Here is a 19,860-nt window from a genome sequence, read left to right on the forward strand (position 1 = left end):
TTTTGAACATCATATTTTTGGCAGCTGAAGAAATATGAGGAATGCTTAAAAAGGCACCAAATTGTTGTAAAAGATCACGGCCCCAAATACAATATAAAGAACACTTTTCCTTGTTGTCCTTCAAGTCCTACACAGCTCAGGGGCTTGACAGTTTGGTAGACTATAGAAGCAGTACCTAGGCTGGATAGAGTAACCGATACTTGTTTCTTTTTCCAATGATCAGGCCATTGAGCCAAACATTATTATATACATCCGCTCCTGTGTCGACTAAGCCCTCAAAAAGTATCCCATTAATTTGCAATGAACATAAAGATTTTTGATCAGAAACTAAAGTTTCCCAGAAAACAGTTTTCCCAGTACTACCGAAACCTCCTTGATGAGACACATCTCTAGATAAGAAAGGAAAAAAAGGCAATAAAAGCAATTATGCAATACATTCCCCTGCCTCTAGGCGCATAAGTTGTGAGACTTGTACCATAATAAGGATTTCATCAGTAAAATCAGGATCAATAATTCCTGGGACCACCATTAACCCCCGCATAGCGTTGCTGCTTTAACCTAGTAAAAGTCCTACATGTCCCTTTGGCAAAGGACCACACACTCCGGTAGCCAGCTTATATATTCCTCTATTAGGAGATAAAGTATAAGGTTGGACAATAGCTAGGTCAGCAGCGGCACTCTGCTTAGTGGCAGCATAAAGCTGAGAAACTGGGGTAGGGTAAGATGTCCTTAAGGAGGACTCGAGGTCATTCCTTGATGTTGTAAGCCACTGCTCACTGGGTACTAGGGTAGGCCTGCATTGTAGTTGTTGGGGCCCCAAGCCTGCGGGCCCCGGCTTCCATTTCCTGAGAGGGGTGACAGTACATTCCCACTTTTATCAGTTTTTGAACAGCATTCATTGGTCCAATGTCGACCCTTGCCACATCGTTTACACATATTAGATGGTAACCTTTTTTCTTTTAGAGCAGAAAAGCCTAATTTTTTCCGGCATTCCTTTTTAAAATGACCGGGTTTCCCACATTGATAACATATAACTTGTTTAGAATTGCCTTTTAAAGCCTTAGAAAGTGCCCCAGCAAACAATTGAGCATTGTAAATAGCTCCTCCAACACCTGCACAAGCCCGAATGTATTCAGCTAAATCAGCTCCGCTAGCTTTTAGAGGACGCAGTAATTTTTGGCACTCAGGATTAGCACTCTCAAAAGCCAGAGTATCCAAAAGAATTTTAGCAGCAAGGCCTGAACCTACAGTCTTTAATACAGCATCTTGAAGACGGGCTACAAAATCTGGATATGGCTCTGTGGCTCCTTGTAGGATCTTTACAAAAGATAAAGAAGTTTTACCCGCTATTTCAACCTTAGTCCACGCTTTTAAAAACAAGGCTTTAATCTGAGTGAGAGCAATATCATCTAGGCCTGCCTGAGCATTAAGAGTGGCGTATTGTCCTGAACCCGTAAGCTGCTCTTCAGTAGGTCCTGGGGGATTTCGCGTAGCATTTTTTCTAGCTTGTACTCTTGCTTCCTCCCACCACCAACTTTTTAATTGAAGCCATTGTGAACGATCAAGGACAGCCTGTCCCAACGTTTCCCAGTCAATACGAATCATCATATGTTCTGAAGAGAAGGAATCGAGAAGGCCAAGGACAAACGGTGATTGAGGTTCATAATTAGAAATTGCAGCTTTCATTTCTTTCAAAAATTTAAATTGTAGGGCTGTAAAAGTCACATTCTGGACACCGTTTGGGAACTGAGCATTGGGGCCGAAAGCAGCCCGTGTTATTGGGAATAAATCTAATTCCTCGAAATCACCCTTTTCCTTCTATTCCTTCTTTTCTCCTACAGGAGGAAGAGACACAGAGAAAACCTGACCTGACATAGACAAAGAGGTTGGAGGTGGAGGCAAAGGGAAATCCTTTTAGCATAAGGGAAGGTAACAGGGAAGGCTCATGGCGGAGAGATAGGAGAAACAGGAGCAGCGGTATCTTGCAATTTTAACAACTGTTGTAACATCTCTAAAATGTGCTGCAAATCAGAATTTCCTTCAGATGAAGGAGGCATTAGCTCTTTTTCCAATTCTTTGTCCTCAACAACCGGGGCATAAACATGTTCCTCTCTAAGATCATTCCTCTCTAAACCTTCAGATGCCTCACCTCCTGTGGCAGTATCGCCATGCTCCGAGTCAGTTTCAAGTAACTCTAATGCCTGAGTAATGGAACTACACACAAAGTCCACAAAGTCAGAGGCATCGTTTGCCCCTGCTGATGAGCTCGACGCAGGACTTTAACCACTTGTAACCATTCCTTTCAATTTAACTGCACTTTGGTTTGATATTGAAACCAATAACAATGTTGTTCAACATGGGCAAACAATCACTTCAAAGTCTTATGTTCCTTAACTAACTTCTACTCCTATAGACATCAACAGTCCCTGAAGTAACCACAAATATTCAGAGGCCAGAGAGGTGGAATTGCCCATAATTTTCCCGTGGGTCCCCCTTTCTTTATTTACCTGCCCGGGGTGTTCCCCCTCCGGTTCCTTGCTCTCGTGGAGCCACGGACCCTGCTCGCTGCGCCAGATGTTGGGGTCCGCATGTTTCCTAAACAAAGGAATGAACACACAAGACAACACAAGACAAGACAAACATGGCGGCCGCCGCGAATGGCATGCTCCGCTTTATTTTATACAGTCATTCGTGGAATGTTGCCAAGTCACAAGACACATCGTTGTTTTTCTGACCTTTCCCTGACTTTCTGGATTTTCAAGATGTTTACATATAAACAGGCCCCCAACGCCCTGCTTCGTTTGCAAGAGCAGGACTTGTCGGGAACGCCCTGCTTCGTTTGCGAGAGCAGGACTTAACGGGGAACACCCTGTTTGTGAGCACGTAGTCCTCTACATTACTTTTATAAATAGGTATTAACCTAATTTTTTTACAGTATCAGACTGGCTTAAAATCTTGATTTGAGCATTAGGTGAAATTTGTATTTCTCACTGTAAGCTGTTAAAGTCTATCCTCTGAACACACATGAGGAAGATAAAATACTAGGGCTTTACAGTACTGGTCAATATAACAATAAAACTACAAAGAAATTTCTCCAAAAGAACTACAGTCCTCTATTTAATAATTTTAAGTGTTCATAAGCAAGATGTCAAAAATATTTGTCTTAACTTGTCAAAATAAACCCTTGGTGGATATGAATTAACTAAATGTATACAGCATAATTAGTTCAGTAGCTGGAACTAAACAACTCTTGTTAATTTCCAAGAATGGACGTGATCCCATTATAACCACAGTCAGGATTTCTGGTACTTTTTCTAATAAATTTGTTTCACTTATTTAAAATCATGATTTTTTTTACTTCATTTCTAAGCCAAGCTCTATAAACAATAATTTATCAGTTTGGGAGATTATGTAATTATTACCACATTTTAATTAAGAATTTATGAAATTTTTTAACTTCGTTGGTACAATTAGTCTAAGAATAGCTGGATGTAATTTTGAAATTACTAAATTGCCCTAATTAATCTAAGAAAAATAGATTAAAACAAATTTTCCTCTGATTAATTACGGTAACAAAGGCAGTAAGAAAAGAACACAGATCAAGTTTTATTTTTAAGGCTGTAAAATATATACAATCCAGGTGCAATTGAAATACAGAGATTTTCTCTGTGAATTTCTTATTCACTGATATTCCCCAACTTTTATATTTCATGACATTTCACATACACACATGTACACATGCTTGAACACCCACTCTATCAAAGATTAGCCTTTTCGGAAATATTTGAGAGCAAGTTGCTAATACTTCCGTGTTTTTCCTCAAGACAAAAGACCTTCTCCTATATAACCTTCATATAATCTTCCAATTGAGGAAATAAATAATGATACATATTACCAGCCAATCCTCAGATCCCCTCATTGGTTACTTTTCACTGCTGCCAACAAGGCACTTTTTCTTCCGATTCAAGACTTCATCCACAAGCACAGTTTGCATTTAGTTGTCTTATTTCATGCTCCTCAGTTTTCCCCCATTTTCCTGTTTTTCATTGTTTTACAGTTTTACATGATATATTAATTCTATCAACCTAACTCTATTCAGTGTTTCCTCATGACCAGAGTCCTGGCCAAGCCATGCTTTCTGTACAATGTACCACCAAAGTGATGCTATGTTCTTCTCAGCGTATCTCATCTGTGGGCACTGACCTGTTACATCAGAGGTGGTATTAAACTTGGTCACCTGGACATGTTGGTGTCCTACAGGTTTTTTCACAAAAAAGATCACCATTTCTCCTTTTGAAATTGAATATAATTATTTTGGAGATATTTTACAATTAAACCAATATTCTGCTCCTCCTTTTCTCATCAAACCTGTACCCATTGACATCAGCCAGCAGCCTCCACTCATGACTACCATCTAAATCAATTACTATGATAACTGACAAACAGAGGCATTGTATTTCTATCGTCGTTTCTACACTATAAATTGGCACCCAGTGATATTAAAGGGCCTCTCTTCTGATTTGTTACAGGCCAAATTGTGTTTTTCAAAAATGCATATGTTGAAATCTAAACCCTTAGTACCTCTGAAGGTGACTACATTTGAAAATAAGATTTTTAAAGAGGTAATTGATTTAACATGAAGTCATTATGGTAGACCCTTGTCTAGTATGATTTATGGTTTTATTAGAAGAGGAAATTAGTGCACAATTATTACACAGAGAACAGACAATGTGAAGACACGAGAAAGACTTCCATCTGGAAGCCAAGATGAGAGGCCTCAGGAAGAACCAAGTGGCTGACACCTCGATTTGAACTTCTAGGCTCCAGAGTGCTGAGAAAATAAATTTCTGTTGTTGAATTCACACAGTTTGTGGTACTTTATTATAGCAGCCCTAGCTAGGGCTATTTATTTCAGTCTGGAATCATAGATTCTTATTTTATTCATGGAATTTTATCCATTACTATAATTATTTACACTGATGTTTAAATCATACCAGATTTAGCCACGGAGACACTTTTTAAAGAGGCTTCTCTGGTGATTTCACAAGTCTTGATTGTTCTTTGAACACTTCCTTATTTTCTGGCATAATAAGATATTCCTGATTCATCCCTATTCCAGTCCTGGAATTAGACATTTCTGCAATAATTCATTGTTGATTTTAATGAAGGATGGTGAGTAGCAACTAAGTTTTGGATATTCAGTATACTCTTTGTATCTAGGCCTTCTTAGCCGACATAACCATGAAATATATGTATGTTACACATTTTCACACATGCAATCATTATTTCTAAATCTGTTAATGTATGCTATAAAAAGTGAGTTTGTATCAATACCCCTGTTGCCTCCAAAATATTTACTTATTTGCTCAATGTTCTTGTTTGTTGCATACAACCAATCTCCCAACATCTTTTTTTCCTTTATCCTATACTTCCGTTTTGCTTCTTCAAACCCCAAGCTTCTTGCAACTTTGAGTGTAAGCAGGCTGCCTCCACCTTCTTGACTATAATGAAAGCAAAATGTAGGACATATAAGAGGAAGAATAGGAAAGAAACAGAAAGAAGAGAAGAAATAGGGGGAACAAATGCTTGAACGTTTATATTTTTTAAAAGAAATGAACTTCATTGAGATGACAGCAACATGTATAAGTAGAATATTTACTATTCTTGCTGTAGAAAATAGAAAAAGTGGCCTGGCTAATGCCAGATTGAAATCCCTCCATGACTATGCAAGTGAAGTGCTGGATTCCTCCTGCTACCACCACCAGCAGCAGTACCCTGACCTCACCCAATTATTACCACCTTATAAACTTTATTGAGGAATAATTAAAGGACAATAAACTGCACTCATTTAAATTGTTCAATTCATTGGGTTTGACAGATATATTCATCCTTGAAATCACTGCCACAATTATTGAAAATCCTATTCAGCAGTGAATCAACTCTACTCTCTGTAGGTCGCATCTCATTTAACATTTGCTATGGTTATTCTCCAAAGACCAATAATCATGACAAACTCAGAATCCCCACTGCAAACTCTGTGCCTTTCCTTTTCCTTCGGTTTCCTGTATGCAATAACTACTTCAAATTTCTATTACTACAACTTTGCCTAGAACCCACTCTATTTTGGACTTTCAGGGTTTCTATCTACCCCTGATAATATAAGGCTTCCTTGAAACCCTTCCTCAGTATCTTTCCTAATTGGAACCAGCAGTTGGATTGCCTTCAACAATCTTGCCTAAGAACATAGTATATGTTTATTATAACTATTTGATTTCTAACCTCCAGAATTTAGGATTGGTAAGCCTTCACAAAATTCTGGGATATATTATTTCTCTGGAGAAGAGATTATATGTGTGTGGGAATGTGCACACTAACACTCACACACACAGATGTATATTATTAAGATATATTGTAAAAATATATGAAGCCATTGCATCATTCATTATTTTTATTTCATCCACTAGAAATCACATTTTTTTCAAAAAAAAATCACACTTGATTTTCTTTGTAAAAATGTTTACTCCCCTCCAAAAACGATTAAATCTTTTCTGCAATACCTAATGAGGAAAGTTGCCTGCAGGATTTGGGTGTATTAGAAAAAAATAAATGACCTATCTATATTCCTGAAAACAAAAAACACAACAGACTTTGTCTTTATCTGCTATCCAGAACCTACTTTAAAACCTAAATCAAATAATCTGTTTAGCCACCAGGCTACAAAACCATTTTAATTCATTCTTTGAAGAATGAGCACTATTGATGCTGAAGAGGCTTGAATGGAATGATTTTGACTCTGCTGATTTCTACGAAATCAGCAGGAGCTGTCCTTCTTAAGCCCAAAGTCTTGGACACTTGCCTGTTCTAACAGTTATTAAACAAACATTTATTTAGTGCATTCTAAGTTAATGATATGACAAGAATAAAATTGTAATGCCGATTTCAAGCCGACTATAGTTTAATGGGTGAATTAAAAATATAATCCCAGTATTCATGGGAAATAAATAATGGAAAATAAGCAGTGCTAAATGCTGCAGGAGAAACAACTAATATTAAAGCATAAGTCATGTCCATAAAGGTAATTTGCACTGTCCTTTGTTTTTTACTTATCATGCCTTCTCTTTGTCCCCATCCCTGACTTCCAGTCTCTCACTGGATTAAATATTTTCTCTATTCTATTGGTTCCTTATCTTTTTTGGCATTTACGCTGTGGTGGGGAGAGGTGTTAGTTCTCCAATAACCGTTCTTTTTCTCTTGGAGGGTATAGTGATATACCCTCTAATTTTTAAATTGATAAATAGTTACCTATACCACAGTGTAAGTCAATGTTCCTGAGCCATGTGACTAAAATCTTGAGAGGTAGATTTAAGCCAAAGTATCCTGTGTCCAATTTATTATAAGACAAATGGCTAGTGGCCTATGCTCCTCTAGTCTATTTTTTTCTTTCCTAGTTCCTAATGGATGCACTATAGGTACATATTTGGAACTAAAGTCAATGCTTTAAGTCAGGAGAGGAATTTACAATGCTAGACATGGGATAGTACAAAAGAGAAGAAGATTAAATCTCTAGAGAAGTAAGAGAGAAGAATCATCGTGTGATGGTTAATCTTATATGTTAACTTGACTGAGCTAAGGGATGCCCAGATAGCTGCCAAAATTTTATTCCTGAGTGTGGCTGTGAGGATGCTTTGGAAAGATTAGTATTTGAAGTGATAGACTGAGTAATGATATTAATAATTACCGTCACCAATGCCGGTGGGCATCATCCAATCCATTGAAGGCCTAAACAGAAACAAAAATCAGAGATTTTTCTTTCTTTGCTGTTGATGAGATATTTATCTTCTCCTACTGTCAAACGTTCGTGTCCCTGCTTCTCAGGGCTCAGACTTGGACTGGGATTTACATCATTGGCATGCCTGGTTCTTAGGCCTATAGCTTTGGATTGGAGCTGCACCCTCGGCATCCAGCTTGCAGACAGCAGCTCATGGGACTTCTCAGCTTCCATAATTAAGTGGGCCATTTTCTTTTAATTAATCTTTTTACATATCTATTTATATATCCTATTTCTCTGTTTAGGTTCTGTTTCTCTGGAGAACCCTGTATAAGACACATCACTACAGTTCTGTGGACTTATCATGTGAGATAAATAAATATCTTCCTTATTTAAACCATTGGCATTTTGATTTGATCATCCACAATCAAATCTAATCATTGACACACTTCTGAGAACATACAAACTTTAACCTCACAAGATAGGAACCTCATCACAAACTCACTTCTTTCTACGTGTTCTATTTTTTTTAATTTTCCTTTTAGATTAATACAAAAAAATGTATTATTTTACATTCTTATCTGTAGAGAACGAAGCTCATTATTCTATTTGCTTACCATTGTTTTTGCTATCTATTTTCTTTCTTCTGAATTCATCCATTCATCTTCCATCGAGGACATTATCCAGAGTCCTTCAGGGATAGTCTGTTAAAGATAAATTTACTAAATACCTTCTTGACCATTTTATTCATTATTCACATTGTGGGATGCAAAGCAAATTGTCCGAAGATAAATGTATTAAATGCAAGTTTCTTTTTCTTTATTTCTTTGTAGAAGATGCTCATTGTTTTCTTGATCCAAGTACTGATGACAGTAATTCTGAAGTCAGTATGAATTGTATGAATTTTATTGCTGTGTAGGTATTTTGTGTCTCGACTCTATCAACTTTAGGATTTTCCTTCCTCTTGAAAAAAAATATCATAATATTTTATAATTTGTAGGGTTTTATCTTCGGCTTGATTGGTGCTTATTGAAGTCCTTTAATCTGAGTATTGTATCTTCCTTTCATTAGGAAAATTCTCAGCTTTCATGTCTTCAGTAATTGTATCACTATCTTATTCTTTATTCTGTACTGCTGAAACACTGCCAGAGAAAGGTTAGTGTCTCTCTATTCCTCTCCTCTTTTTTTTTATTTACTTTCAATTTTATTCTGATGTCTTGTATGTTGGGAAAATTTATCTCTCTAATTTAATTAATATTTGTTCAGTTGTATGCATTCTACTACCCAATCCATATACTTTTTTAAATTTTTAGTAATTATATATTTTATTTCCCAACTCTCCATTAAATTCTTCTTTTAATTGCCAATTATTTTCTTTGTAAGTGTAACACCCTAATCTCTGAACAAATCCATTGAATTTATTTTAAATATTCATTTTTCCTTGAGCCTAATAATTTATTGCCTCAGATGGTCTAGCACACACCTCAATGATTTGGTAGTTATTGTCCGAGAGCTCATTTCTGCAGTTGAGAATACATGCTAGACTGTGGGCTATTAAGGCTTGTGATTTCCACCTGGTGAACAGGAATAAGTACTTCTGGGACTCGTATTCACCTCTGTGAGAGTAAGAGATGGGAAAGATATATGATAGGATTCAATCTCCAAAGCTATTGTTTGGTCTTAATTTCTCACAGCTTTCTCAGTCACCCAGGACACTGTGCTGGCCATGAAATTCTGTGAAGAAAAGAAGAATACTTGTAATGTTTATTGACTTTTGGATTCCAAGTTCAAACAGTCATTCTTCCAATCAAATATGTCTTTCATACATTTTTATAGGCGTACTGTTGGGTACCTTTCCAAATGTTTTCACTGAAACTTCACAAAGATTCATAGATTGTATTTTGTGGAAAGTTGATTCTATTTTGAAGAAGGAATGGTTAACTTATGGCACAAATTGATTACTTTCCTTTTAATAATGCAGCTGTTGGACAAAATTCATTTTTTCTCCAGAACATTCCATATTCAAAAGCTTAGGCAAACTTTAAAAAATATGCTAACCACCTAACAAATAATTCAAAAATAATATCAAACTCTTACAAAAATTGGTAAATTAATATTCAAAAAATACATTATATCACAAATATGAGTAAATTTCAAAACACAGATATAACTAAGGATCATCTGGTAACATCAACAATTATTCTTGGTTTGGGAAAAAAAACTATAAATCCAAGTTTTTTAAAACCAACACGAACACTGGTCTTTACTTCTCTGAAATGTTTTTCTGATAAAGTATAAATAATGCCACATATTTCACAATAATATTACCATTTATAATAGTTATTTCTTCTTCATGTAAACACGTAGACTTGAACTTCCTCTATAATCATCCATGCTCCACGTTTCTCCCCCCTCGCCAGATGGAATCTTGCTCTGTCACCCAGGTTGGAGTGCAGTGGCACGGTCTCGGCTCAATGGAATCTCCTCCTCCTGGGTTCAAGCAATTCTCCTGCTTTAGCCTCCCGAGTAGCTGGGATTACAGGTGCTTGCCACCATGTCCAGCTATTTTTGATATTTTAGTAGAGACGGGGTTTGACCATGTTGGCCAGGCTGGTCTAATGCTTCTCTTTGCATGAATTTCCCTCCTTTTCTGGTAAGATGGAAATAACAATTCTTTTTAAATGTTTAAATACAAATTCAAATACAGTAGAGTGTGCAGATTGTTAATATGTAGTTTGATGAGATTTGACATATATATATAAATCAATGCATCCAGGACCCCAGTAAAAAATATTATTTTGCCTTTACCCTGACAATTTCTCTCATACTCTTGTTTTTGTATCGGCCACACCTCAACACAGGTAGTCACTATTCTGATTGCTACCAACATAAATAAATAATTTTTATTTGTCATAGAACTTCATATTACTGGGATCCTAAAGAGTGTGTACTTCATTGTGTCTGATTTCTTTTGCTCAACATAATGACTTGAGATTAAGTTATACTTTGCACATAGCGTTAGTTGATTCTGTTTCATTGCTTAATGGAATACCACAATTTTCCACTCATTCACACACTGAACATTTTTTTTCTCCCCAATTTTGGCTATTACAACAATAGCTGCTCTGAAATTCATACAGAAGCCTTTGTGTAGACATATTTTTCTTCTTCTTGGGTAAACATGTAGGAGGAGAATTTCTGGATCAAATGGTAAGTGTATGTGATTTTATTAAAAGCTTCCAAATTGTTTCCCAAAGCAATTGTATCACTTAGAACTCCCACCAACTTAATGACATTAAGCATCATTTTATGTGCTTACGACCCATTTGAACTCTGCTTTTGTGAAGATTTTATTTTTTGGTATTTGATATGGTTTGGAATCTGTGTCCCTGCCTAAGTCTCATATCAAATTATAATCCCTAATGTTGGAGGTGGGACTAATGGGAGGTGATTGAATCATGGAGGTGAATTTCTCCCTTTTGTGTTGTTCTCATGAAAGAATTCTCACAAGATCTGGTTGACTTAAAGTGTGTGGCACCTCCCACTCCCCCCAGCTCTTGGTCCTGCTTTGGCCATGTAAGATGTACCTGTTTTTCCTTCCCTTTGCACCCATAACTGAAAGTACCCTGAGGCTTCCCTAGAAGCTGAGTAGATTCCAGCATCATGTTTCCAGTATAGCCTGTGGAACTGTGAATGAATTAAACCTCTGTTCTTTGTAAATTTCCCCATATCAGTTATTTCTTTACAGCAATGCAAGAGCAGACTAATACAGAAAATTTGTGCTGAGTAGTAGGGCATTGTTATAAAGAGACCTGAAAAATGTGGAAGCAACTTTGGAGCTGGATAACAGACAGAGGGTAGAGGAGTTTAAAGGGCTTAGAAGAAGACAGGAAGATGAGAGAAAGTTTAGAACTTCCTAGAGATTGATGAAATGGTTGTAACCAAATTCTGGTGATAATATGGAGAGTGAAGTCCAGGCTGAGGAGGTCCTCGATGGGGATGAGGAACTTATTGAGAACTGGAGCAAAGGTCACTTTTGTTATGCTTTAGCAAAGAGCTTGGTGGGATTGTGCCCCTGCCCTAGTGATCTGTGGAACTTTGAACTTGAGAGAGATGATTTAGGGTACCTGGTAGAAGAAATTTGTAAGTAACAAAGCACTCAAGAAGTGACCTGACTCCTTCTAACAACCTATGCTAATATGTATGAAAATTTGCAGCCTGGCCATGTGGTAGAAAAGAAAATTCCATTTTCAGGGGAGTAATTCAAGCCAGCTGCAGAAATTGCATAAGTTAAAGGAAGGCAAATGCTGGTAGCAAAGACTAGAGGGAAAAGGCCTCAAAGTCATTCCAGAAACCTCCATAGCAGTCCCTCCCTTCAGAGACCAGGAGGCCTACAAGGGAAGAATGGTTTCATGGGCTGGGACCAGGGCCCCACTGCCCTGAAGAGCCTCAGGACACTGGTCTTTATATCCCAGCACTCCAGTTCCAGCCATGGCTTAAAGGGGGCCAGACATAGCTTGGGGTGCTTCTTCAGAGGGTGTTAGCCATAAGCCTTGACAGTTTCCATGAGATATTAAGCTTACAGGGGCACAGAATGCAGGAATTGAGGTTTGGGAGCCTCCACCTATATTTCAGAGGATGTGTGGAAAATCCTGAATCTCCAGGCAGAAGCCTGCTACAGAGGAGTAGCCCTCATGGAGAAGTTCTAGTAGGATGGTGTGGAGGGGCAATGTGAGGTTGGAGCCCTCACACAAGAGTTACCACTGCGAAACTGTCAAGTGGAGCTGTGAGAAGAGGGCTGCCATCCTCCAGACACTGGAATGGGTAGATCTACCAGTAGCTTGCACCCTGTGCCTGGAAAAGCCACGGGCACTCAACGCCAGCCCATGAGAGAAGCTGAGGGGCTGAACCCTGCAAAATCACAGGGGTGGAGCTACCCGATGCTTTGGGAGCCCACCCCTTGCATCAGCGCCCTTAATGTCAGACGTGGAGTCAAAGGAGATTATTTTAGAACTTTAAGATTTAATGATTGCCCAGCTGGGTTCTGGAATTGCATAGGGCCTGTAGTCCCTTTCTTTTGGCTGATTTCTCCCTTTTGTAAGGGGGAATTTTGCCCAATGCCTATAACTCCATTTTTCCCTGGGAGTAACTAACTTGTTTTTCATTTTACAGGCTCACAGGGAGAAGAGACTAAGACTAGTCTTGTGTCCGATGTGACGTTGGACTTTGGACTTCTGAGTTAATGCTGGAATGAGTTAAGACTTTGGAAGACTGTTGGGAAGGCATAATTTTATTTTGCACTGTGAGAAGAACATGAGATTTGGGAAGGCCAAGGGTGGCATGATATAGTTTAAATCTGTGTCCATACCTAAACCTCATGTCAAATTATAATCCCCAATGTTGGAGGTGAAGCCTGGTGGGAGGTGATTGGATCCCATCATGGCAGCAACTTTCCCCTTTGGTGTTGTTTCTTCACAAGAAATATGTTTGTTTGAAAGCATGTGGCACCTTCCCCACTTGGTTCTGCTCCAATCACATAAGACATGCCTGCATCCCCTTGGCTTCGTGATGGAAGGCATCCCTTCCATCACGATTGAAAGTTTCCTGAGGCTTCCCCAGAAGCAGGGCAGATGCCAGAATCATGTTTCCTGTACAGCCTGCAGAAACTGACAGCCAATTATACCTTTTTTCTTTATAAATTACCCAGTCTCAGATATTTCTTTATAGCAATGTGTGAACAGATTAATACAGTATTATTATTAAGGTGAATTTTTTTTATAATTCTGGAAAAAAGGGTTTTGGTCTTTTTGGTTAGATATATTATGATATTTTCTCTCAATCTGTGGCTCTGTGGCTTATCTTTTTATATTTATTTTGTTGCCTATCTTTTTAAGGTATTTTGTTTGTTCTTTCTTTGCCTACCCTAAAGTCTCAAAGATTAACTCATTTTTTGTTCTTCTAAATTGTTTTACAACTGTAACTATTACATGCAGGTCTTAGGCTCTATTACAAATTATTTTTTCTCTGTGGTATGTGGAAGAGTTCATGATTTCTTCACTTTTGATATGGATTTCCAATGTTTCAGCATAATATGCTTTAAAAAGCTGTCATTTACCCATTGAGTTACTTTGATCCCTCTATAAATGCAATCTCCACATGGCTTTGGTTACTATAGCTTTAGAGTAAGCTTTAAAATCACATTAACATAAATTCCCAATATTACTATTTGTTTCAGATTGTTGTGGTTCAAAATTCACTTGTTTCTTTTAGTAAGCTTTTAAAAAGTTTTTTTTTTTTTTTGCATTGGATTAATATAGTATGTTAATATCTTTCATAAATAAACGGTTTTACTTCCTCCTTTACAATTATTATGACTTGTTTTCTAGAAATAGTCATTGACTAGGGTCTCTAGTGCAATGTTCACTACAAATCATGAGTGGACATTTCTGCATTTAAACTGCTACTATTTTACGGAGATTTTTGCATCAAGGTTAATGTCGAATATTAGTCTTTAATGTCCTTTTCTTGTAACATCTTTGTGAGATTTTGATATTAGTTTTATGTTTGCTTCATAAAATAATCTGAAAATTGTCTTTTTAAAAATATTCTAAAAGAGTTCCTGCTAAATTGGCATTTTTAAATTAAATGTTTGGTTGAATTAACCTAATGAAATAAACTTTGCTTTGAGTATTTTTGCTTAATTTCCTAATACTTTATTATTTTGAGATATCCTTTCTATTTTAATTCCACTGTAGGCAGAAGGTTCTTGATAATACATCCAATTTCTTTAGTAATTATATGGCTATTTAAATATCCTAATTAAATTAGCCCTAGCTTTTTAAAGTTGTATCTTTTAAGGAATTAGGTTATATTATCTAAGTTATTGAATTCATTGTCATTAAGTTTTACATAATGTTCCCTGATTATGATGCCAATGACCTCAAGTTGCAAATTGATGTCCCTGTATAATCCCTAATATTGATCACTTATATTATCTTTTTTGATTGGTTAGCAAAATTAAAGATTTTCTGTTTTCTTGATTTTTAAAGGCCTATATTTTTACTTTTTTTACCTTATCTTTTTAGAGACCTATATTTTTACTTCTTTGTTTATCCAAAATACGATTTGTGTTTTTCAACTTAACTGACTTCTGTTCTTTTTTAAACAGTATTTTTTCCATATTTGTTGGGTTTACTTTCTTTTATTTTCTAATCTTTATACTTATTTATTTTTAAGTTGAAGATAATATGGTAAGTATCTCTCATGAACAACCTGATATTTTAAGATACACAATGATAAAAGAAAAACTTCAGCTAAATTAAATGTAAAGGAGCACAATTGAGGAATGAAGGATTCGAGAATTGGGCAGTTTCCTGAGCCAGAATAAACTCAGAGACTCCCGCATAGCCATGTGGTGGAAGAAGATTTATGGACAGAAAAAAGAAAGTGATGTACAGAAAATGAAAGTGAGGTACAGAAACAGCTGGATTGGTTATAGTTCAGTGTTTGCTTTATTTGAACATGGTTCAGTCAGCTACATTCAATGGCCAAAACTCAGTGATTGGCACAGATGTGGGCTACAATCTATGTCTCCACTTGTTATATTTCATAATCTACAAAGAAACCTTTAGGTCAAACTTAAAATATTTAAAAAGGAAGCTTTACGTTAAACCTGTTTTAACAACATATGCTGTGAAATGTTTAGCTAATTAACAAATGCATTACTTCACACAGTTACATTTGTTGGCTCCTCTCATGTTTTAAGAATACAATATATCATCATTAACTATAGTCATCCTGCTGTACAATAAATGTCTAGAATTTATTCCACCTATCTAACTATATTTATGGATCTTTTAACCAACTTCTCCCCATCTCCGCCCAACCCACCATTCCTCTTAACTACCTCAGTCTCTGGTAACACTAACTTCCTTCAGTATACTCTGAGAAAACTAATTTTTAAACATCTGTCTGTCCTAATAAAGTATTTGAAGACATGGTCTCTAAGAACTGCTTTAGTGACATTCCACAAATTTAGATGTTGTGTGTTCATTTATATGCAGTTAAAATATTTTCTTTTTATCTTTGTGGTTTCTTTTTATACTCATGGTTTATTTAGAGATGTTTGTCTTCATTTTCTAATACTTAATTATTTTGAAATGTCTTTTATTATTATTTTTTTTTAGACAGATTCTCGCTCTGTTACCCAGGCTGTAGTGCAGTGGTATGATCTTGGCTCGCTGAAACCTCCACCTCCTAGGTTCAAGGGATTCTCCTGTGTCTGTCTCCTGAGTAGGTGGGATTACAGACATGAGCCACCATGCCCAGATAATTTTGTGTGTGTCTCTGTGTGTGTGTGTGTGTGTGTGTGTTAGTGTTTAGTAGAGATGGGGTTTTACCATGTTAGCCAGGCTGGTCTCGAACTCCCAACCTCAAGTGATCCACTCACCTTGGCCTCCCAAAGTGCTGGAGTTACAGGCTTGAGCCGCCGTGCCTGGCCTCTATTTCTATTTTAATTCCACTGTTTACAGAAAAGATATACTGTACGTTTTTTTCAAATTTATTAAATCTGTTTTACGACCCAACACGTGGTAAACACGTTGAATAAGGGACTGTCACATTTTCCTAAATTCTGCAGCACTTGAAAAATACAATTCCAGCAATGGGCAGGAATAAAATTTCTGGGAAATTACTTAAACCTTATAGTAGTCCCTTTCCCCTTGACTCCTTGAAGAATTGCTCATGCATGCACAATTCTGGGATCTGCCATACATTTCAGGGGGATTTACATATGTCTGATAGGGATTCTCATTTTGTGGTTCCCTCATTTCAGGATTATCTGTCCATAATTTGTCTCTAAATTAGCACTCCCAAACTCCATCTTTTGACTTCTTATGCCAAAAAGACCAAATTTCTCCTTGATTTCTAACTACTTTCTACTTTGTGCTACAAAAGTTGTAAAGTTCTCCCAGAGCAAAAACTTTATAAACATAAATCTCACCTGGTGTGATTCCTTTCTGTCAAGGATCCAATTTCATTTTTTTCTGCTTTTAATCTGCTATTCATTCTAATAAAAAGTCTCTGAAAGGCTTTCAATCTGTTATTCATTGTAATTTGTCTGGAGTTTACAACAGTTGTTTGCAGCAGGATTAATGTGATAAATGTTACTCTGCTATTATAAAAAGCAGAACTCAACACTGAGAGTATCTTCTACCTGGCTAAAATAATAGTAGATTACAAGTTTCGAGTGAATATAAAGCCTCCATTCTCATTATTTCACACATATTAACAAACGTAATCCTAAGAAGAGCTCAGAAGTTAGCTTTAATTTGATTTCTACTTTGTGGATGAAAAAACAGGGAACTTTTTTTAACCAAAGCCACAGAACTATCAAGTAAAGGAACTTGTTTTGCAACTTAGTAAAACTTCTTCATAACCCACACTTGTGACCAGTTCTCCATAATGGTGCTTATAAATTGAATATCTCTCTACCATCTTTTATTTTTTCCCCAAATAATGTATCCCTAATGCTTTTTTTTACACTTACTTGTCAATAAAATACATTCTTTTTTCTTACATGGAGAAAAGTCCTATTTATCCTGTAAGACACTGCTATAATGCTGCTGCCTCTGACATTTTCTCCCCTGCCATTGTGCCCTGACCGCTTCTATTTGTTGCTTGTATGTTTGTTCTTAATGCCCTTATCAGAGCATCCACACACTCTACTGTAACAATTTGATGAATTTATTGAACATTTACTAAGTGCAAACAGGGTTCTGGAGACAAAGTAATGAGTAAAGTATTTCCTGCCATTTTAGAGCTTGAAGTCTAAAGATAGAATTTCAATTAATAGTTGAAATGGTTGGTCCTGCCAACACGATGATTTCAAACTTCTACACTCTAGAACTATAAATAATATGTAGCTTCTGCTGTTTTAACCCAGCCTGTCGCACTTTTTAAATGAGAGCCCCAGGAAACTAATACAGAGTTTAGAGGTAAGCAGGAGTCAAATTATATAGAACCAGTTGGCTTCCATGTTTATTTGTTTGTTTTTGTTCAAAAATACGAATTTATCGACTTCTCCAGGGTTTTTTTTTTTTTCTTTTCATCTTGCTCTCTTATTTCACTTTTATTCAATCCAAGATGCACTTAAACCAAACTGAAGATATTTTGACATTCCCAGTCCTTTCAGGTTTTCATATATAGCACTACTAGAGTCCTAGACTAGGTTTTCTTTAATTTTTTTTCATTATTAGTGTTTTCCCCTGGACCTCAGCAAGATTAAAAAGTATGTAATACACATATGGGAATGGTGGTAAAACTGGAGAAAAATCGTGTCAAGCAGATCATATGCATTGAATATCCCATGGATAAGCATTGACAGAAAATCAATTCAAAGTCTCTAGGCAAGGTGAAATGGAGCAGCTCTTCTGACAGATGACTGAAAAAAAGAACTTGCTGGTTAGAAGCAATGGTTTAATGGGGAAAATAAGTAAAATAACCCAACATCATTCATGGGACATCAATGATATTTTTTTAGGTAACATATGTCTAAAACAACTTCTCCAAATTAGTTTTTTTTTTTGTTATCCTTTTTCTTTTCAAATCAGTTTTTTAAAAATTTTATTATTATAGCAGTAAGGTTCCCAGAATCTAAAACTTATATGTATAGCAGGTACTAGTAATACATTACAATGTCTGATTAGAGATTTGAAAAGTTTGACTTATTTTTGTCAATGTGGGGTCCTATTGTAGAATAAGAAAATAATTTATTTCGTGATACTCACAGAAAGAAGTCTCGATTTTAGAGTTTAATTAGAAAATTTAAGCTCAAAAGAATTCAGTTTCCATATGTTCACCTTCTCTTACCTTAAATATGAGGGTGAGCCATTTCCTGCAATAAGCTTAAAATATATCATTCTGATGCATAATCTTTTAAAAGTATAATAAAATGTTTCACCAATAACTAGAATATAGCAATGTAGGGTCAGCCATTCCGTTTTAAAAGTGAAACTTTTGCTTTTACTAAAAATCTCTGTCAATTGTGGGCCCCCTCATGCCCCAAGTGGAAGGCCTGTGTTAATTAAAATTTGATATTGTATATCTCTGAATGGTCTTCATCACTTCAATGAAACTATAGTAAGCAAAGTCATAGAATAATAATTTGGAAATGAGATTATATCATCTAGATCCTCAAGGAGATCATAGATGGAGTTAAAGATCAGTTTCCTATAGGTCAACAACCAGTGTGGGTCATAGAAAATTAAGAGTATTTTTTATATTATCAAGATGGTGGTGTTAGCATCCTGAAATCTAGAACATAGACCACCTCCTGCCTTGCTATAAAAAGATATTCTGACAAATTTATGTTATAAAAGATGAGAGGGAAAAAGAAAAGAAAGCCTGTTTTCATCGCAATATTTTACAATTCTTCCATAATTCAGTCTTGTTAATACAGTGTAACTTAAAGGTACATTTACCACGAAACTGGTAAGATATAAGCTTCAGCAACCATTACTTTTACAAATCCTTCATAAGGTGTTGAATAAGACTTTGCAATGTGTTCACATGTCCCTCTGCTTTTGCAAAATTTTCAAATATACATTATTCTCATTTAAAAAGTGCTGTAGATTAAGACTACTATTTCTTTCTGCTTTGACCTCCCAACTTTTCACGCTTTGCCTTAGTTTGTGTTTGAGCGGCTTTAGGATACTTCAGGGATCAGGCTTAAAGGGATGTTGGTTAGAGGTATATTTAGTTTGGGATTAGAGTACACAGTCACTTTCATATATCATTAACTGCTAACTGTCTTGTCACCAGAGTTTCTTTCAGAACTCTTTATAGCATCACTGTGCCCAATTACATACCTCTTTTACTGAAGGTGAGTCTGGGCAGGCTCCACAGTCCTCAATTCTTGTCTTCTTAGGAGAAAGAATTCAGCCAAGAGACAGAAGTAGATTTAAGACAGAAACAAGAGTTTATTGAAGAGAAGAAAAGCACACTTGGAAAGAATCAAGCAGCCAACTCAAAAGATTGAATCCCACCTGATCATTGGCTCAGGCTCTTATACAGTTACTATTTCCTAATTATTC

This window comes from Macaca thibetana, chromosome 6 (assembly GCF_024542745.1).
Source record: "Macaca thibetana thibetana isolate TM-01 chromosome 6, ASM2454274v1, whole genome shotgun sequence".
Taxonomy (NCBI): domain Eukaryota; kingdom Metazoa; phylum Chordata; class Mammalia; order Primates; family Cercopithecidae; genus Macaca; species Macaca thibetana.